The sequence below is a fragment of the Mus musculus genome, chromosome 2 (genome assembly GCF_000001635.26).
Source record: "Mus musculus strain C57BL/6J chromosome 2, GRCm38.p6 C57BL/6J".
NCBI classification, from domain to species: Eukaryota; Metazoa; Chordata; class Mammalia; order Rodentia; family Muridae; genus Mus; species Mus musculus.
Genome location: NC_000068.7, coordinates 158,906,798 through 158,928,680, shown reverse-complemented (window position 1 = coordinate 158,928,680; position 21,883 = coordinate 158,906,798). Strand labels below are relative to the sequence as shown.

Here is a 21,883-nt window from a genome sequence, read left to right as displayed (position 1 = left end):
TCTAAAACATATGGTGTAGAGCTGTTGGCGTTTATATCCCTCTGCCTTGAGATCATTACACTTCAGTATCCCCATCTCCAAAACAGAAACATAAGCACTGGCCACCTGACCTAGGACAAAGATGCTGGAGAGGAAGATTAAAAGTGTGACCATGGGGAAAAGTCACATGTGACAAGTGGAGGGGATGTGCTGGTTGGTTTTCGTCGACTTGACACAAACCTATACATATCTGAGAAGAGAGAATCTCAGTTGTGAATGGTCTCCATCAGATTGGCCCGTGAGACGTTATCCTGATTGACAGTTGATGTGGGAGGGCCCAGTCCACTGTGGGCAGTACCACACCTGAGCAGGTGAGCTTTGGATGTGTCTAAGAAAAGTAGCTGAGCAAGGCAGGGAGAAAGGAAGCCAGAAAGCAGTGCTCTTCCCTCTGCTCCTGCCCGAATTCCTGCCTGGGCTTCCCTTGGTGGTGTCTGTGATTGGAAGATGAAAGCTGTAGTTGTAAGGTTTTTAATAACTCTATTAGTTCTTAATATAACCCAACCAACCCCCAATAATCAAGACAGAGGCCTATCTGTTTATTTAATCAGCTTTAGCACAATTACTAGGCTGAAATTGCCCCTGAAAACTATTGTCTCCGCTATACTAGCTGTTTCCGAACTGCACTCCCCAAGTTACTTGCTGTTGGAGTCTGGCCCAGGCTGCTTTTGTTCTTCAGTCTGTCCTCAGGGGACACTTCTCTCTGCCACATGCTTCTGATCCGTCCCATCTAATGGTAACCTCCAGCTCTCTCTATCTTCTTTCTCCTCCTCGTGGTCCCTACCTGTGACCCCCAGCCCTATAACAGAAGCCCTGCCTACTTCTATTCTCCCCAGTAACTGGCTGTCAGCCATTTTTATTTAACCAGTATGAGAAGATTGTTAAGCAAAGTTTACATGACATACATTTAGTGTATGTGAGAATGTTTTCCTCAAAGGGACTGCAACCAAATTAGGAGAGCCTACACTTAGAAACTGAATACATAGCAGCACTAGACCAAACCTCCAACAGAAAGCTATGTAAACCCTTTCCTCCCCAAGTTGCTTTGGGTCAGTATTTTATCACAGCAACAGACTCAGACTAGGACAGGAGGTGAGAAGATGAGCTCCTACGTGTTATGGACTGGTAGCTGCTAGGCGAGCTTCATCTGGCAAGACTTCCCCAACCCAATGTTACAGTGAGCCATGGACATCTTTCTGCTCCCAAACACCCTTTCCTCTTAGTTTTCTGATCTGCCTCCCTGATAGCCAGCTCTCAGTGAGGAACAGCCACAGGTTCTAGAGACTTCCCTAGTCCTCAGCAGCTGGGGCTCTACAGTGGCAAGAATGAGTGACTGGTCGATATGAAGAAAAGAGAGAAGGAACAAGTGACATGTACTAAGAAGCTGGAGACTTTCCTCATAGCTGTCCCCGCAACACAGACAGGGAGTCGTTCCATCCATCTTGTCCTCTAGTGATTTCTAGGGCCTTGATGGTGATAGACAAGAAACCAGAAGTGACAGGTGAGCAGACTTCAGCGATTGTCTTGGTAGACATGCCACCATATGCCACATGCTCAGAAAGGAGAAATAGCAGGAATTCTCTGTATATGACCTGGAAGACAGTCTTTAGTGCTGAGAAGAAGGAGAGTATGGAGTTGAAGAAGAGGAAGAGAGGAAAGGGAAAGCTAAAGAGAAATGGAAGAGAATGCTAATGATACAGGATGAAGCCCTGGGGATAGAGAGACTCGGTGGCAACTGAAGGAGATATTTCCCTGATCCTCTCTTGAATTCTACTCTCAACATATTTACACATGATGGGATGATCAGGAGGCTTAGAGAAGTGGCTGAGTTTCATGTTAGTCCCCAAGAGTTCATCAGACACTGGAGTGCTTACAGTTCAAGCAAGGGTGTCACTTAACCTATAAGTCCTAAAAGGAGGGGGCAGAAAGGTTGGGAGGGCTTAGGACAAACTTTAGATATAAAGTGGGAATTCTAAGTAGATCTTCTCTAGAAGCCAAAGGACAGATGCCAATAAATGTATGGCGTCTACAGATAATGCACACTTTGCATAGTTGTCTGTCCTGTGGTGGACAGAAGGTTCAATGGGAGACACAAGGAAAAGCCAGCAACTTTGCCCTTGGGCCTCCACAAATGGTTGAAAATTTATATGTGCATAAATCTGTTTGTTCCAGGCAAAGGAAATGGCATCTCACCATCATGGGCAGACATATTGGAGAAAGTCGGTTGGTGCTGCGCTGAGGATCCAAAAGGTTGGAGAGCAAGTAGTCAAGTAGTCAAGCCATGTGGAGCAGCAGAGGAGGAAGGGGAGGCCAGGGCAGAACAACCTACTGCTTGCTGAGGAGTGACAGCTCTGAGGGAGCTCTTACAGGCTTGCTTAGAGGTCTGGCTTGGGCGGATCTCTAATATACATAATCTAAAAAGAGGAAGCTGGAGAAATGGCTTGGCACTTTAAAGGCTTTTTCTGCTCTGATAGAAGACCTGAATTTGGTTCCCAACACTCACATCAGACAGCTCATACAACTGCTTATAACTCCAGCTCCAGGGGATCTTATACCCTCTCAGTCTACTCACCTGCACACACAGACATGTATACGCAGGAACAGACACACATGTAAATAAACATGTAAATAAAAATAAATAAAATAAAAAAGCTCTGGATAGGAGAATGGTAAGACACAGGTGCTATGATGGGGGAGGGGTAGAAAGAGAGAGAGAAGGGCTTACACTGAGGAAGAGGAGGAAGGACAATATAGAGGAACAGGAGTAAATAATACTAAGGATGTTTATGAAAGCCATAAGGAATTATACTAGTTTATGTTTACCTAAAATAATACATAATCATATGTATACAGGTGTGTGTGTGTGTGTGTGTATGTGTGTGTGTGTGTGTGTGTGTGTGTGTGTGTGTGTGTGTGTGTGTGGTTTAAATAAAGCTACACCACTTGGGATAATAATGCTCCCCTCAAGAGACATGGGCTCTCTAATAAAAACCCAAGTGCATGCAAAGAAAACCCAGATATGCTAAATCTCCCTTCAAGTTGTTGGCCAGAGGAGTCCAAGAGACTCCCAAAACAATATAGAGAAAAACTTGCTGTGGGGTGATTTAGCTACAATGCAAGCTCCGTATATAAAGCTCGAGGAACATCACAGAAGAGGGAAGATTCTAAGAGCCAGAGGATCAGGACACTGGTACAAGATTATGTCTTCTACATATGACAAAGAGGTTGTACCTGTGACATATCAACAATATGGCTGCCCAAACAAGACTTGCACGGTGACAACACCAGTTGGAATCTCACAAAAAGCTACAGAAAATTAATGAGTGCCTCAAGAAAAAGACTCGGTCTTCCCCAGGAAGGACCCCCTAGTTGGTTATCCAATCCCAGCCTTACACACATACACATAGGAGCAAGGCTAAATAGACTCAGCAGGTTGTATTTCTATATTTATATTACATATCTGCTTTGAGGGGCTATGGGACTCACTGGTTCAGGGGAAGGTGTATCTCCTGAAGGTCTGGTTGCTGACACAACACACTGCCTCCACAGATCCACATAGGTGTCTAGAGCACACACCTAGAGTTCAGAACTTGAAGGATAGTGATATGATGAAGACAGTTGGTGCTAGGTGGCTTTCTCACACGGGGGCCCCCAGAAGCAAGCCCTGAGAGAAGAATTAGAAGCCATGTAGTTAACTTAGGAGAGGATCCCAGGAATCGGTGGTTAGACTGCAAGGTCAGGCAAGAATAGGAAAATGTTGGTGTGAAGTGGGCTGCTAAAGAGTTCGCTGCTATAGACAAATGACACTGGATCTGTCGAGGGCCCTTTAGAAGTTCATGCAGGAGAACTGCGCTGTTCCTTGGGGTTTGGCATGGCCTTCACCATCTTGGAATAGAATAGTGTTAATGGCCCACATGAGACCCTCTGAGAACTTACTAACACTCCCTCCTTAAAGGAGGGAGACTCAAGGGGTTCACAAGTCTCTCTGAGAGAGAGAGAGAGGGAGAGGGAGAGGGAGAGAGAGAGAGGGAGAGAGATGATTGATAGATAGATAGATAGATAGATAGATAGATAGATAGATAGATAGATAGATAGATAGATAAGAGATAGAGATGGGAAACAATTAGCTGAGGTGGGATTCAGGGGTGTGGCTGCCTTCAAGTTGCCCATAATAGTGTAAATAACCATGATAAACTACTACTTCACCAATATGTGTATGGTAATAGAATCCTTCCCTTGGGGTGTGGGCACCCTCTCTACCTGGGGTAATGTCTCCCCAGGAAAAGTCACACAACAGAGATGAACATTAACTTTTTACCCACTGGGTCAAGGCAACTGGGAGTGTTTCTTCTCCAGCCATCCTGGGGATTATCCTCTAGTTACTTTTATACTGAGATGGACAAAGCTTCCCTCCAGAAATGGCCACCAGAGCCTCATCCTCTATAAAAAGACACTGAAGCCAAGATCAAAGACGTTTTCTATGTGAGGATCCTCCTGAGATATCTAAATAGACCTGAAAATTCTCTCTCACCAATACCATTGTGAGAAGAAATTTTGATACAAGTAGAAGGAAGACATTACGGTCATGAATGCAAGGGTCAGAGAGATGCAACTTCAAATAACACAGGCAGCTAGCAACAGGGGACAGAAAGAGAGGTAACCAACCCACAGATTGTCCCATCAGGTCTCTGTATGGAGCCCCAGTGACACTGGCTTTGAACTTCAACCTTCCAGAACAGTCAGAAGATAGCTTATCTGTGGCCTTTTGTTGCAGCAGCCACCAGATGCTGATACATTCACCAAGCACTGCAAAGGGTCTTTCCCTGAGGTATAAATGATGTGTACTTCTGCCTTCCCAGAAAAAGCAGCAGAAATTCTCTCTGGCAATATCTCACATGCTTGCAGAGGGATGTCTGCTATCTCCTTGCATAGCGATGGATGTCTATGGGTCATGGCACGCCAGGAGCAACATCAGCCTTAGAAAGCATGGTCTGAGTTGGCTCCATCACTGCACCAACCCCCAGAGCTGTACGAAGCAGGGACCTCTGGGTGCTCCTCTGGGTGACTTCAAGGTCAAGGCCTTGCTTTCCTTAACAAAGGTCAACATAAGGTACAGAGACAGTAGACACTAAAGCCCCAGGGAGCCCAGTGTTGGAACAACCAGGAGGTAATCAAATCAAATGATCAGATGAAACATAGCAGGGCCCCAGGGAAGGCGAGGCTACTCAAAGGCGACCGCAGGTCAGGGTACGAAGTCTTTATGATGGTGATGAGCCTGGCCTGGATGCTGTTGCTCATCACCCCCCATTCTGTAAGGGAGGTGTTGTAGTCAGTCCCTATTTTATAGGTGAGTAACGAGAGGCTCTGGCAAGTGAGTGGGGTCTATAGAATACTCGGGAGCTTTAAGGATGACCCAGGGAGTAAGGTGAGCTGTACCGAATCAGCCAGCTTGGCTCTGGGTTTTCAAAGGCTGACTTACACCTAGGAAGCAAACATAAGAAGGAGTCTGCCATCTTGCCTGGGTGATGAGAAAGGGCAGACAGCCAGGGCTTCAGTCCCTGACGTACATACTCCTTCACCACCAAATGGCCAAATTCAAGTCTGCCCACCTGAACATTGCTTGGCTTCCTTGGGCCAAATCTGCCTGAGCCAGAGGGTCCACCGACACAGGGAGCTGTCCAGCACCGAGAACTCCCTATTCCAGTTTCTGCTGGATTGGCCTCACCCCTGTTTCCTTGTCAATGAGAGTAAAGTGAGCTGCCTACCAGGGGCAGGAAGGCTCAGATTGACAAGTGGTATCTATGCCTTCTGGACTTCAAGGTCCTGGTTCTACAGAGAAGCACACGTTATGAGGTGCCTCCGGAAGATACTTCTTTGAACCCCAGACTTTGGCAGCCTACCTTGGGCCTGAAGACATTTTGCTGACTGGATTTTCTGCTCCTCTATCAGGCCACGCCACTAAAGCATCTTCCAATCCGAAAAGTGGGCTTGGTTAAAGGTGAGGTAAGTAGGTGAAAGGTGACTTCTAAACGCATTCAGTATGTGCAGACTCTCTGAGCCTGATCTGGAAAGCATGCTCATGTCATGTTAGGCTGAGGGACGTGGCACAAGCAGATCCATACCATGTCATTGGCTGGAGCTGGTAGGGAGCTTCACACAGGAGTCCCAGAGGCGGGTTTGGCACTGAAGCTACAGTGGCTGGCCCAGCTCCCGGTTCTAAGCATGGACCCTGAACCACTCACTTCACCCGGGAACTTGTTGCTACTGATGAACACAGCCCCATCAGGAACCTCCTGACAGAGAATCCTGACCCTAGTGAAATGACCTGCTCGTCTGTACACGCGTTCAATTTGAAGATGCTCAAGTCTGAGATTCTCTTACACAGGAACTGGGGATGAGAAGGACTACAGGAAGGAATTAGTTCCCTCTGCTCATAGCTGAAGACCTTTAAAACTGGCAGATGATCAGCAACCCTTGCTCCCAAGAAAGACCACTCAGACCACAGAGGACTGTCCCTTTCACCGACAAACTGCACAAGGGTCCCTGGCCTAAGACAGTGTGGGTGGGAAATCTGTTCACTCACGACCGGCCCAGCTCTGTACCAGTCACTGTCAGGCCTTGTCAGAACCCCCTGCCTCTGTCTGGCACAAGCATGGGGGTAATCCCTCCACCCCAAACTTTTGTGTCTTTGTAAAAATGTTTAGTGAAAAACTGCCGACTATGTAAATCAGAGATCATTAGAGGTTGGGTTTTTCCTCAAAGAATGGATTCAGCAAAACGCGGTTTTCTCCCCGGCTCTGGGTCTCTATTTAGGGGATTGGAGCTCTGTTTGTTTATTTATTTATTTATTCATTAGCTGGGCCCACAGTCAAGGAGAAGGGAGCAGGGCCATTAATCTTTCCTGTCATCCGTTCACAGATGTGGAGTTCACACTGCAGCAAATGTGAAGTCAGCAGTACACAGCCACAAGGTGGAAATTTCAAGAGAAATAAGCTTAGAGGAATGAAAAAAAAATAAAATAAAATAAAAGGAAGTGGGGGTGGGGCGAGGAAGAAAGAGACACACGGATGGGGACGGGGCATGGTTAAGATGCAGTCTGTCCCTCCCTGGGTGCCTGTGTGTGCTCCTGGTAATCTCCTTCTCAGCATGGAGGAGCCATTGATATGTTAATAATAATTTTCTTCTCTCTTCATCCTAAAGAAATAAGTTTGCAAACTGATCCTGATGAAGCAGTGTTATGTGTTATGTGTGTGCTATTCACAGGGTAGGGGCTGGAATGCATACGTGTTTTCTCTCTCTCTCTCTCTCACACACACACACACACACACACACACACACACACACATCTATTTAGTAAACTCTAGAAATCTCCATGGAAAGGCAAGCTTTCTCAGGCACGAGGTATCCCTTTTGGGAACAGTGTGTGACTGCCAGCCCTTGCAGAGAGACAGCTCTGTAGCTAGGCTGCAGGACTAGGTACTTTTCCAAGAGAATAAACCTGTCACACTAAGTGACTCCTGTGCCTAGTCCTGACTAGGAATCTGGCTAGCACCAGTTGGTGTGAGATAGACCAGAAAACTCAGCTATGGGGCTGGAGAGGTAGCTGGGTGGTTAAAAGCACTGTCTGTACTTCCAGGGGTTGAGTTCAATTTCTAGCAATCACATGATAGCTCACAACCATCTGTAATGGGATCTGATGCCCTCTTCTGGCATGCAGGTATACATACAGATAGAGCACTCATATACATACAATAGATCAATCTTGGAAGGAAGGAAGGAAGGAAGGAAGGAAGGAAGGAAGGAAGGAAGGAAGGAAGGAAGGAAGGAAGGAAGGAAGGAAGGAAGGAAGGAAGGAAACTACTCAGCCACAAGTTTCCGACAGTGGTCTTTTCAAAACCTGGTGAATCCCAAAAGTCCCAATATATCCATACCATCTTGCCAGAGTCAGGAACTTCTGCCTCAGGTTCCCTCATCCATTCTTGCTTTGAGGACTGAGCCTCTGAGAGTTTAATTCTTTGGTAGACAGCTTGTTTTCTCAACTGTTCCTAGAGACCATGGGTAGCCAGAGTCCAAGAATGCACTGCCCTTCTAGAACACTTCGGAGACCTGACACTATACCCATTTCTCAAACCATGTTCTCTGATCGTAGCTTGACAAAATCCTGACTTTATTTCTTGCCTCAAGCTTCAGCCATTCCAATAGTCTGAGATGCTAAGGTCTTAGCTACATAGCCACACTCGGGTGTGGCCCCATCTCAGGTAGGAAAGACCTAGTCCAGTTCACCTGGAGTCTGCCCACTCTGCACTGCCTATCCAAGGGATGCTGAAGTCAGCAATCTTACTCATCTCCATCTGAGCTCCTCAGGGCACCCAGACTGTGGATTCATCCTGCACTTTGAAACTCTGTGCATTCTCAATGAACATTTGTTGAATTGCCTTGAAGTCCAGGTTAAAGGCAAAGTTGGGAAAATGTTGGCCGACAGAAGACTGTGGTTAGGTTTGTGTGGAAAGTCGTGGAGATGCTGGATTCTTTCCCTGGATGAAAGAAAAGAAACAGGATGCTGAGCTTGTGTTGAGCAGGATTCTGTGGCTGTGTGACCTCTTAGAGAGTTTGTGTCATGTGCTAAAGGGATAAATGATGTTCTTGCATCACGATAAGCATGTGAGCATAGCTGCCCTACTGTGTTTTGTGGAGATTTGTAAGAGTTGCGTTTCAGAACGCACTGATGGCTTTATTACAAGTGGAGACAGACAAGCGGTGAAGAGGAAGAAGCTGGAGCTGTCAGAGCAGGTGACAGCTAGTGTGGCCACAGGAACATCTGGGACTGAGACATGCCCGAAACACATACCATAGAGAGCATAAGGTTAGTCCTGGTACACTCCGATGTTCTAACCAGTACCCACGGTGGGTGGCAGGTATGCTTGAATCTCCTTCTAGAACATCTCCACCTCTGTTCATGTCAGCTCCTTGCAGCTACATATAGCTTCAAACCTGTAAAATGTAGATAGAGTCTAGGCCTAAGAGGAATTGAGAAGGAAATGCTTTCAGGCCCTTAGCAGCCGGCATAGCACATGCCACTGCTATAAATATCAGCTTCCTGAGAGGCAGTAACCCCAGCCTGCAGCCAGCACTATCCCACAGCCTCTTCCCTTAGCTTCCACCTCACCCGAGGTTCCAGGCAGAACATGTCAGAAGCCCCATGCCATCTCTGTTCATGTTTTTCTGTCAGTCATCTCTCCCCTTGCCTCTGCCTCGCTCCTCAGACTCATCCTCTAGTTCTGGGTGAGAGACTGCCTCCTCCACCGCACCCCAAAGGCATACTTGTAAAACCTGGGTCCTCTTACCCTACTCTTAATTCTGTCCTAAGATCACAATACACAACATACCAGCACCTTATTTCAGTGAAGAGCCAATGGTAAATACTTCAGGCATTGTAGTTTTGTGGAGCAGAGCTGGGATGTTCTAGTTTTCTTGGTTACTATGATAAAAAAGAAAAAAAGAAAAAAGAAAAAAGAAAAAAAACACTGATACCAAAGGTAACATAAGGGAGCGAAAAGTTTATTCCAGCTCACAGGTCACAGTTCATCACTAAGGCCAGGCCAAGAATTCAAGCAGGAACTTGACGGAGAGACTATGGAGCAATTCTGCTTCCTGTTTCACTCTCTGGCTCACGCTCAGCTAACTTTCCTATACAGGCCACTTGCCTAGGGATTGTGACGCCCAAAGTGGACTGGACCCTCCTACATCAGTTAACAATCAAGACAATGCCCTACAGATATGCTCATAATCCAGTCTGATCTAGGCAAACCCTCAATTGAGATCCCCTTCTCAGGTGACTCTAAATTGTGTCGAGTTGTCAGGTAAAGCTGACTAAAGCATAGTCCAAGTCCATTTTACTGGAATCACACAATGGCCCAGCCAAGGTCAGCTGAGTCCCCAGCCACCCCAAGACACGGAGGGAAAGAAGCATGATGCTTCTAGCCACTGACCACAGCTTCGATGTGCTCTGTTATGTAGCATTATTTTAACTAGAATCAAAATAATAAAATAGCAAACTTTCTCCAAGCTGGGCCACCAGAGCTGACTCACCATCTCGGGAGACAGCTTGCATATCTTCCTCCCATGTACTTCCAGCAGCAGCTCTGTCTGTTTAGATCTAACCAAACTCTGTATCTCTCCAGATAGAAAAGTGCTAAGCTGTGGAAGCCGTTAGTTCCCAGTTGGCTTTTGCTTTCTGAGTCTGAACAGACCGTGGAGCCCTATTGGGGGGGGGGGGGGGGGCTCCTTGGCCATTGTGGCTTTGGGAGAGAGTCAGTAATGGCCTCTTTTAAAAGGTACAGATAACCAAACGCATGATGACAGGATAAGAATCCATGAACAGAACCAGCCTTCAGTCTGCCGTGTGTGACACATGACTGGGGACTTAAAGCCTGAGCTTCTATGGCTCATGCATGAAAGAATCACTTCTCTGGAACTATTCATGGATGTCAGGGGGTGGGGGGAGTTTCAAGGTGAGGTCATGCTGATGGCCTTGATTCTACAGTTCTCAGAATAGGCTCATTTTGCAGGTGTGAATCGCCACCTCTGAGACTCACGAGTGGGAGGAGCCCAGCCGAGCAAACTGCTGTCTTCTTTGAAAACTTGATGAAACAATATTCTAGAGAGTTTGCAAAATAATCATAAGAAGAAGTAGTAGTTGCTGCTGTTGTTGTTGCTGCTGTTGCTGCTGCTGTTGTTGCTGCTGCTGCTGTTGTTGTTGCTGTTGTTGTTGTTGTTGTTGTTGTTGTTGTTGTTGTTGTTGCTGCTGCTGTTGCTGTTGCTGTTGCTAATGACTATCCCACACTCACAATCCTATGGGGACCTGCCCAAGACGTGGTGAGAATTCCCCCACTTTCTCTGGATTGTCTGGCTTGTCCTCCCAGGACACTTTGACAGACAACATCTAGAGGAAGTCCTGGTGTTCTGCCTCTGAGCGAGCTTCAGCTCGTCCTTCTGGAGCTCCGCCCAGCCCTCCTGGGAACAAGCTGAGACAGCCTATGGGATGAGAGATGGGTGACAGAAAATACCAATAAGCCATCCAGGCTGGAGGAATCCCAGATAAGCCAGCCCAGAGGCAGCCTTAGACACCCAGAGCCTGGCCAAGGCCGGAAGAAACCACTCAGCTGTGCTCAGCCCACATTGCCAACCCAGAGAACCGGGAAGCTAAGCAGATGGTGACTGTGTTGACCCAGAGCTTTTGGAATCATTTTTATACAGCAAAGCTGATAGTGTCTTTATTTAAAATGTATCAACATCACCTCACATTCATGGGTACTATCAACAACTAAATAAGTCTTGGCAAGGACGTTGGTGCAGCCCTGTGGAAAACAAGCTCCTCAAAAAATTAAAAATAGGATCATCATATGATCCAGCAGTTCTTCATCTAGGCATGCACCCAAAAGAATGGGGAGCGGAATCTCAGAGAGTCACGTACATTCACTATAGCATCACTCCCAATAGTCAAAATCTAGACGCAAGCTAGATGTCCATTAACAGACAAATGCACAGACAAACCACAAAATATACATGTGCATGCCACTGAACACTACACAGCCTGTAAAGGAAACTCTGCCACATACTACAACACGGACGAGCCTTTAGAACATCGTGCTGAGACACTGCAGTCTAAACACTATGTGAGTCCACTCATAGGAGATGCTTACAGAGGTCAACTTCACAGGGAGAGGAAACAGAACGATGGTTGCTAGACGATGAAAGGTTCTGGAGATGTGGGGTGTGAGTGCAGAGCAGTATGAATGGGCGTCACTGAGTCCCTTTAAACGATGCACTCATACCAAAGCATGGCCAATGGCTGCTGCTGAGGGCAAGACAGTCAGTGAGAGCCAGGAAGCATCCTCCTTCATCTCACCCAGGTACTGGACCAGCTCTGAGAGCAAGCTGATAGGATTTTAGTAAGAAACATCCACACTGGCTCATGTGTTAAACACTTGGTCCCCAGCTGATAGCGTTGTTCTGATCTCTTAGGACATGAGACATAATTGATAGAAGAAAGTGACTAGTGGTTGGGCCATCTTCTTTTCTCTCTCTGTTTCATGTCCATCATGAGGTAAGCAGCCTTTTCCCCAGAAAATCCCTGCCATCACGATGTTCTGCCCAAGAACATGGAGCCAAGCTGCCATGGATGGACCCTTCTGAAACCATGAGCCAAGAAAAACCATCCCTCCTTTAAGTTCTTTGTGTGGGACATTGTACCACAGCAATACCAACATAACCAGTCCAGAGCGCTTCCTTAGCTGTCAATCCCTGGGCTTCTCAGCAACCTAACCTAATCCTGGCTTGCCTGTGGCACAGAATTACATAGGGGTCTTGTCTAAAGCTCATTCTTAGATGAAATTCAGGCGTGTGGAACCTGAACACCCACCGGCGAGCCTCAGATTTTTGAGACAGTCCTATTCCCAGTGTCTGCTCTGGCCAGCTGGGGACTGGTTTTTTGAGGGTGGGGTTGGCCAGATCCTAACGTAGTAGGTTCCAAGTGTGTACATGGAGCAAGATGGTTCCTGCAATGGCAACACCAGCTGGATAAGCAAGGGACAAGGGACAAGCATGGTGTCTTTGCCACCAAATACTTTGGCTTTTGTCCACTTTGGATTCATTCATGAAGATGCCACTGGACAGAAAAGTTCAGTTACTCTTCCAACAACAAACAAAACAAAAAACAAAACAAAAAAAAAAAACAATCAAGTAAGAGGAGATGGATGTCCGGAGATGTTTCCACAAACAAATGACTGACCTAAACTAACAGCTGGCTCCCTTCACTACCTTCTCCGTTCACCCTTTCTGTCTTCTCTCTATCTCTGCATAAGCCCTGGCCTGAGTCAGAGGACTGCCCCTACCCTGAAGTGACTGATGAGCGGAAGGAACCAGATGCTGGCTTGCCCCTGTCCCCATTCCCCCTCTATCCTGTGTGTAATCCTTAAAAGGGCTTATCCCACCCAGCATCCACAGTGGGCCTCCTCAGCCTCTCTCTGGGATAGCCTGGGCGTGAGACCCACCCCCAAAACACCAGGTCTCCCTGTTCCCGGGGCAGACCCTGCACCCACCACCCACAGATATACAACAGGAGGAGGAACCTGGAGGCAGGATGCTCTCTTCTCAGTCTGATGGGCCCAACTCAGGCAGGATCCCTCATGGTGGTCCCTTCTCCTCTTCCATGAAGGGCAAAGAGGAAGAGCTGGGCTCTTGGCTCAGAGGTCCCAGCTTGCCTTGCCTGGACAGAGCATTGGGTGTGGCCCTCCTGTGCTTCACACAAAAGACACAAATGGCCAGGAAGCTCACTGAACATCTCACCACATACACATATGGCAAAAAATCATGTACATGGTAAATAATGCAGAATTTGTGTTCATTGCTCCAAACTAAGTTTTAAAATATGTACAGGTGTTTCTCCTAAGTATTTTTGTTTGTTTTCTCAAATTGGTACCCTCTGAACTTTCTTTTGAACCATTGTTTAAGGTAGAAGAATTTGTGTGTCAATACCGTTCCCAGCTATGATAGGAGAAGACACATTGCCGATGTCAACGTCTCTGGCTTTAGACTTTAGTTTCATGTCTGCAACTCAGTTCTACAGCTTTGGAGAGAAACACCGAAGGGTTTGTGATGACTGCTGGAGTCTGTTGTTGTTTGTTTGTTTGTTTGTTTGTTTGTTTGTTTGTTTTTAAGAAACAATCTTAGGGCTAAAGAGACTGTAGTTCAGTGGCTGAAGTGTTTACCTGCAAGCGTGAGGACCCGGGTTTGGATTTCCATCACCCATGTTTAAGACTGACAATGGCAGCCTCCTATATCCCAGTCCTTAGAAAGCAGAGGTGGGATCCCTGGGGCAAACTGCATAGCTCAACTAGCACCAGGTTTCTCCAGAAACCCTGTTTCAATAAATAAAGTAGAAAGCAATTAAGAAAGATACCTATTATCAACTAGGGGCTTACTTACACACACACACAAATATGCAGTCACATATGCATGCTCACACAAACACAGAAAGAAAGAGAGGGAGGAGAGGGAAGTAGGAAGGGAGGCAGGAAGGAGCAAAAAATAATAATAATAATTAAACTAAAAATGACAGCGGCAAACTAGCCAACCCCTCCACAAATGACCACTTTGAACAGATCCACCTTCATGCTGTCCCAGGCTGCAAAGTCAGAAAGGAACATGCAATGGGGAAGGGCGCTGAAGCCCAGCATCACCTCAGGCAGCCTCAGCCCCTAACACTCAGAGGGAGTCTTACCAAATATCAAAACAAAAACAGATTATATCTCGGAAACATGAAAATGATTTGACGCTGTGTATATAATCTAATTCAAATCACAGGCCCCCTAATCGACATTTAATTGATGCAATGATGTTTTCATGACGGTAAATAAACAAAATATATAAACAGAACCATCTTCCTTGATATTTAATGACTACTTAACAGCTACTGGGGTCAGAGATACCGCGCACTAATAAACAAATGCTTAATAATCAATTGGAAGTCATTTCCCTGGTTATTGCTTCATTAAATCAGGCTCCGACGTCAGCTGCGGGACAATCCTCCCAACAGGAAAACAATGGCTGAGAAATGAAAAAGACTGCAACAATGGCCCCCGTGTAACCGGGAGTAAACTGGTGGGGTTTCCTCTCCAGCCCTAAAAATCAAATGGGCCTAGCTTGCCTGTATGCTGGGCTTTGTTGCCTTAAAACAGAGTCTGCCTCCAGCCCTGGCTTATGAACCCCACCCCCTACCTGCTCTACCAGGTAATCAAAGTAAAACACAGAACCTGTGCAGAGGACCCAGCACAGCGACTAGGTATTAAGTACTTGGCAGGATGGCCCTAAGTATTAAGTACTTGGCAGGATGGCCCTTCCCTGTGTCATTCATCCGCCACAGTTGTTATAACGCTAACTCGCCACAGATCTCTGAGCACTCCTGAAATTCGCTCTGGTCACTTCTCCCAGTCAGTGCCACATGGAGTCATTCTTTCCTGGCCCTGCTGGTGGCACCATGAGCTTCCAAACCATGTCTGAAAGGGGCACCACTAGGCACGCTGGTCAGCTGGTCAGTGGTCAGCATCATGTTTGGCTAGAGCTCTGAGCTCTTGTTCCTTCTCAGGGGCCTGGAGCCTGAGGCAACCTTTTCCTGTGTCACCTCTGGCTGAGAGCTTCCAGGAGGAGAGACCTATATGGGACCCCATGTGGGCAAACAAGGTCTATCTGCCCAGGCAGATCAGGGTGCAAGTCACTGCCCAGATACATTAAATGAGGAAGGAGAGGAAGAGCAGAGATGAGGGGGAAGGGGAAAGAGGGGGGAGAGGTGGAGTGAGTGGAGCAGGTAGGGAAGGAGATTGAGAAAATAGGGAGCCCTCTAAATTCTCTCCCAAGTCCCTCTGGGGTGCTGGGGTGGTATGTATAATATGCTATGTAGTGTGTGCAATTGTGTATGTGTGGTCTGTATGGTACGTTATGTATGCGTCTGTATGCATGCAGTCTGATGTGTGTGGTGCATGTGTTTGTGGCTACGTGTGTGTGTGTGGTCTGTATGTAGACTGTGTATATTGTAGTCTGTTTAGAGTGTGTGATCTTCGTGTGGTATGTGACTATGTGGTTGCATCTGTGTGTTGTGTGTGTGGTGGGTGTATGTGTGTATATGTGCTTGTGTATGAGGGTGTGCACTCATGGATGGAAATGAGAAGGTGACAGTGACCAAACAAGGCAGAACACGCTTGGTTCCAGTGGACCACTTACAAGACAGAAATGCCACCAGGGTAAGCAGGGCACCTAGGAGAGGCGGGCCATGGGCTTGATGGTCCCATGGCGCCATCGTGTGGCCAGCCTGTGTGATGACTGAAGGTGCTATCTCCACTGATAAACTATTCTTGGTTCCTAGGATCCTTATTCTTATGGAGGGAATAAAGTTATGCCCAGGCGCCACAGACCTCAGAAGAGCACAGTTCACCATCTTAATGAATTGAGCCAAAGTGGAAGGAAAGAAAGAAGCAAGAGAAGGAGCCCGCAGAGTTTCTCAGACTTGGGTCCGAAACACCAAGAGTTCCTGAAAGAAAGTACCTCAAGAGGTCAGTCCCAAAGATGACATAGATGGCAGCTCAGGGGGTTCACACAGGAGTCCAGGGGCCTTGGTGCTGGGGATTCAGGGGGAAAGGAGCCAGAGTCCAGATTTGGCAGGGAGGATGCAGTTAGAGAGTTCTCCTACTCTTCACTTCTCCTCTTCGTGCTTCTTCCTCTCCTCTGTTTTCTCCTCCCTCCTCCCCTTCTTCCTTTTCCCCTCCTCCTCCTCCTCCCCCTCCTCTTCCCCTCCATCCTCCATCTTCCTCCCCTCCCTCCTCCTTTCTCTCTCTCCCACCCACCCATGTATCTCCCTCTTTCTCCTCTTCCCTTCCTCTCATTCTCTCTTCTTCTCCTTCTTCCAACCATTCCCTCTCCGCCCCTCCTCCCTCTTCTTCACTCTTCTGTCCTCCCTTAACCAGACAGTCTAGAAGAGTTCCCAAGAGCCTCCTATATGACTTCTCACCTCTCTGAAGACTTCTCTACTGCCCTGAACCCCATAAGTGAGTGGCCAGATTTGTACAACCCCATTTTTTTAGGGAGAGGTAACTGCATTTCTCTTACCCCGAGGTCCTGTGTGGACTTCCAGAATGTGTGGATGGAACGCTCAGACTGCCTATGCCTTAGACTTGTGGGTTCACTGTACACCTTTAATGGCTGTGACCTTAGACAGTCGCTCAGCATCTCCACACCACCCTTCCCAGATCACATCTATAGGCTAGCTACTTCACAGTTCTGTTCCCCAAACAGGTACCCCCCCCCAAGCACAATCAACTCTGGGAGCCAAGAATGCTGGACAGTTACAGATCATATGACACAGCAAGGAGCAGAGACATGGCCCCAGGTTTGTCCCTTATAGTGTTCACTGTCTGCCTTCTCCATTGGATCAGGAGCCTGCATCTCAGCCTGACTGTCTATTCTCCACTGAACTCCCAGTGATTGGCATATATGGTGGGGTATTGTGTAACTTTTTCCCAGGAAGAGATGAACAAACATCGATTCGCTCAAGATAGGGTACCCATGCCAGAGCATAAGAACAATTCCGGTCCAGCTCACTGGCTTGATGCTGCTTGCAGAAGGAGCATAAGTAACTCTCAGGCAGCAGCCTCATGGGAAAGCCCACCCCACATGAGTGACAGCTCCGCAAGCTGCATCCCTTAAGCTCCCTGCCAATTTTCCTGCAGGAGGGGGGCCCACCCCAGTCTCCTCTGCCAGCAGGTGTTTACTGTTTTTCTATCCCTGCAAGGAGCCCTGTGAATCTCGTGATTTCCTGAGCTTCCTACGCCTTGGAAACATCTCTCTATTTCTTGAGTCTTGGGAACCCCTCCCCAACTCCGGAAAGGCTGAATACAGAGGAAATAGCTACCCAGCACTAGGGCTTAAGGGGCATCTGTTGATTGATAAATCAGGTCACCGTGGAGTCCCGCATACAGCATGCCTTCACGGTAAGGGCTGCAATGAGAACATCCTAAAGGTGCTCTCCCTTCAGACAACCAAATCCTTTCCAATCCTCCCATCTCTGTACCTCCTACTCAGGGTGCCCTCTCCACCATGGCCCAGGCAATCCTCTTCACTTCCAGAGCTTTCTGACCAGTGTATGCATAGCCAGGCTCTCAACCAAGGAGCCCTGACTTTCCTCTCAACTAGCCTCAGACTTTCCATCCACATGACAACTGATGAACAGTTGTCAGAAACCAGGTCCTTGTCTGAGTCCCTGCAGCTACCTCCAGCCGGGGAGACTGCACAAGCTCCTAACTCCTTTGTGATGGTGAGAAGAGGGAGGAGTAAAAGGAAAGAGAGGGAGAGATGGAAGGAAGCAAAAGAGGAGTGGGGAGGAGGGAAGCAAGGCCCCCGCTTTCTCAGTGACTTTAGGGATCTTCCCCCTCCACCCCACCACAGCATGGAGCCAGCCACTGGGTTACACCAAGCATGGCTGCACAGCACCCTGTGCCTCCCACCTGTCCTCAGCATCCTTCGCATCAGCTCTCTGCGCCCACCTAACTCCTGACTCTCTTCTGGTAGACACTGTCTTTCCAGAGCTGTAGCAGGCACAGCTCCGTCTCTGGAGTTAGCACACCTGCCACTCAGTGCTGACACAAGCAACAAGAAGCAAGCTCGGAAAGGGAACCAAAAAGATGCTGGGAGAGGGGTGGGGGGAGGGGGAAGGAACACAGAGTCTCCCAGCTGCTGAGGGTGATTTCTGGGGTGTCGACGGAGAACGTGAGAAAGCTGTTGCCCACTGCCCCTCAACCACCCGCCCACCACCGGCAGCTGCTCCTCTGCACACTGAACAAGAGGGAGTGCCTCCCGTGGGTGTGGGTACTGGTTGGGCAAAGGTGCCCAGGAGGGGAATCCTTGCCCCCACCCCATGTCATCCAGAAGGTCAGAGCAACCCTGTTTCCCCTCAGCTGCAAACCCTCCTGAAGCACTAAGGAGAGACTACAAGCCAATCCCTGGCCCCTGAACACTGGCAAATAAAAGCACTCGGAACAGCATTTCCTTAGCCTGCAGGTGCTCTGATCCTGATTTATATGGGTTTTGAGTTCTGCTGAAAGAAAGTTGGGAGCCTACCCTTCTGGAACAGATGAGGGAGGGCCGAGTTGAAGCACCCCCAGGTAGGGAGTCTCCCTTCAACACACACAAAGCCTAACGCCCCCGCTCCACCTCGGCACCACTCAGAAGGCAGCAGCAAGGAGAGGAGCAAGGAAGGCACCCTCCCCTGGGGAGGGGCTGGCACCCCCAGTCCCTCAGAGAACAGAGTTCTGCACTGGTCTGTTTCTGCTGCTGTGAGGAACACCATGACCTAAAGGGCGTCAGCTTACAGCCTGTCCTCCATCGTGAACGGAAGTCAGGGCAGGAACTTAAGGCAGGAACCACGCTTTCCGGCTTGCTTTCTATGGCTCGCTCAGCCTGTTCTCATATCCAGCTCTGACCACCTACCCAAAGATGGCACCACCCACAATGGACTAGGCCTTCGAACATCAATCATTAATTAAGGGAATGCCTCACACATTCACCCACAGGTCAATCTAATGGAAGTCTTCCCTCAGTTGAGTTGCCTCACCCCACCTCACCGCCATGACTCCAGTTTGGGTCACATTGACAAAAATTAAAAATTAAAAAAAAAAAAAAAGGAGCAGCAGAGGTGACAGTTGCTAATCTTCCCCAAATCCCAGCAGGGGTAGTACCCTCCCTTTATAATTCAAGGAAGTCTGTGACTTACCCACGCTCACCCTGTGAGGAAGGAATGAGTCAAGACAGAAACCCAAGCCTAGGCCTCATTCTGAATGATTCTTACTCCTCCCCCTCCCCACCCACCCCACCCCCACCCTTTTGCTCTGAGAGAAAGGCACTCTGTGGGGGTTGCCAAGGAGAAGCCTAGGGAAAGACGTTCAGCTGTAACTAGGAACACTATGGAGGAAGAGAAAATTAGCTAATGCCACAGTAGGATGATCAAGGCAACAACCCCCTGGGCTCTACTTTGCCTGTAGGTATATCTGATGTGTCTCTACGCAGCCTGGCTGAGTCTGGCAGCCCCATAATTCTCCACCACTCTAGCCTGATTGAAAACAAAGGATGGGCTCATTTGCCTTTCTGACCTGGGAGAATAGACCCTCAAAAGCAAAGAAGAGCCCTCAGACTGGGATGAGGCCTCAGACTCAACAAAGGAGGCCAGCATCAGGAGAAAAGCAGCACTCGGTGGGACACCCCCGCCCCATGTTAGCCACTCTTTGGTGGTGCACCCAGGAGTCAGTGACCCTTCTCTGCAAGACTTCAGCACCCCACAGAGAAAAAGTAGCCTCTAAATGATCCATAGTGGCTCAACAAGATCCATAGTGGCTGCCTTGAAGGTAATGGTAACAGACATTCCTCCATCCCCAGGGCACAAGATGCCTAACTGCTTTGGATGAGGACTGTAATAATCCCATGTGTTGCATTTCCATTGACCCTTTAGCAGAGGTGAGGTTCTCACGTCACCTCTACCCTATCATGGTGGATCAGGAGCCCTAAGGGTCCAAGGAGCAGCTTCTGAGGCCCACCAGGATTTTCCCAAGGATGTGTTAGTGATGCCTGCCAAAGAAGAGGTCCAGGATCTCTACAGGAGCATGCTCCATCCATCTGAAGAGGAAGAACATGAGGCAGTCTAGCACAGTGGCTGCAGAGGGAGAGTGTCTTCTGAGCCTGCGTCTTTGTGTCACTAGCTTATCCAGTAATAAATCATCTGGTCTGGCTGCATAAGTTAGTCAGAAGCATTTTTTCCAGCCAAAAGCCAAATAAGAACTCTAACGTAAACTTTCGCCGTGCTTTCAAGTGACCATCAGTACAAAGCTGTTGTATTTAAGAGTCTTATTAAAAGTTTCAGAATGAACAATTACAGAACAGAGAACTATGTCCCGTGTCAGCCTGGACATGATGTTTCCCAAGAGGACATTTGTCCATTATTTGTCTGAGTATTTCTCATTATTCACACTTTCTCTATGTGCTTAGCACAGTCCCCCTACCTCCCTCTCCTTCCCTCTCCCTCCCTCCTCATCTCCCTCCCTCCTTCCATCCTCCTCTGCTTCATATCTTCTCTCAACTCTTCACCATGGTACATCTGCACCCTCTCAAGCTCTTGTGATTCCACTCAAGTTGAGAAAAGGAGTCACCACCTTTTCCCACCCTCGCCTTCTCAACTAGGAGGGGCCATTAAGTTGTTCTCTGCAGCCAAAGTGCCTCTTGCATTTCCTCTGTTCTGTCAAAGCATAGCCAAACATCTTATTTCTAAGCAGCCCACCACCTGTCACAAGGACCATGGAGCTCATGGAACAATAGCATTGCTGGAACCACAGTCCCGGAAGCTTCTCTCTCCACATGCATGATGCCTAGTCTCTGGGAGCTTCGTGCCGGAACGTCCTGGACACTTGCAATAATGCAGGTACCCAGAGGTTTTGATTTTATTAGTCAGAGCAGGGACATGGCAATTGTGATATCCAATGCTCTTGTTGGGTCCAAAGATAAAGGCTCATAGCAAGAGCAGCTGTGTTCAGCAGCCCCTACCGCCTCTGTGTGAAGAATGTCAGAGTGGACTACATTTCCCAGTCTACTTTGCAACTGGATATGGCCAGTAAGTGGATTCCAGAGAATAAAAGATGACAGGAAGTAATGCAGAAGACTGACTTGGCAAACATCCTACAGGACACTCTCTCTCTCTAATCTGCACTTGTCCAGTGATCATAAGGGATGCTGAAGCTACAAGAGGGAAGGCACCTGGTCTCTGCACCACGGTATGGACCACACCAGCCAGATGCTGCAGCTTGAGGCTTCTCTGACACACAGGATTGAGACTGGACAGTCCACTGGCACAGAGCTATAGTTACTTCAACACTGGTTTCCCTTTGTGGAATTTGACCTTCAAGTACTGAACCAGATTCTCTCCAGCTTGATTGGAGTTAGTAGGAAATTCTGCGGAAGTGTTCTGGTAACTCAATAGAAGTATTAAGTAAGAGCCTTATTATTCTACCAGGCTTCCCCTGCCTCTGGTGACCCCAAGTTCCTATAACTGGGCTCCTGTTGTAGGGACTCATCTGGAAACCAGCAGCCACCTGAAAGGAGGTCCCTCCGGGTGCTTCCTGAAGCTTTCTGATCCTTCACCCATAGTAACATTCCTGTAGTTCCTTAAACGAGCAATTGTTTCCTGCCCCAGGGCCTCTGCACTCACCACACCTTCCAAACCCAAAATCAATATGGTCTACATCTCTTGGTGCACTTC

General features: G+C 48.0%; 1 long non-coding RNA gene across 1 annotated transcript in view; it reads right to left on the bottom strand.

The window, feature by feature from the left end:
- The window catches only part of Gm38630, a 56,254-nt gene extending 36,845 nt beyond the window's left edge, over window positions 1-19,409 (bottom strand). Inside the window, exon 1 of the long non-coding RNA XR_866914.1 lies at window positions 19,355-19,409. This is a non-coding gene — a long non-coding RNA (predicted gene, 38630). The remainder of the gene's footprint in view (window positions 1-19,354) is intronic.
- Window positions 19,410-21,883: the final 2,474 nt, after the last annotated feature.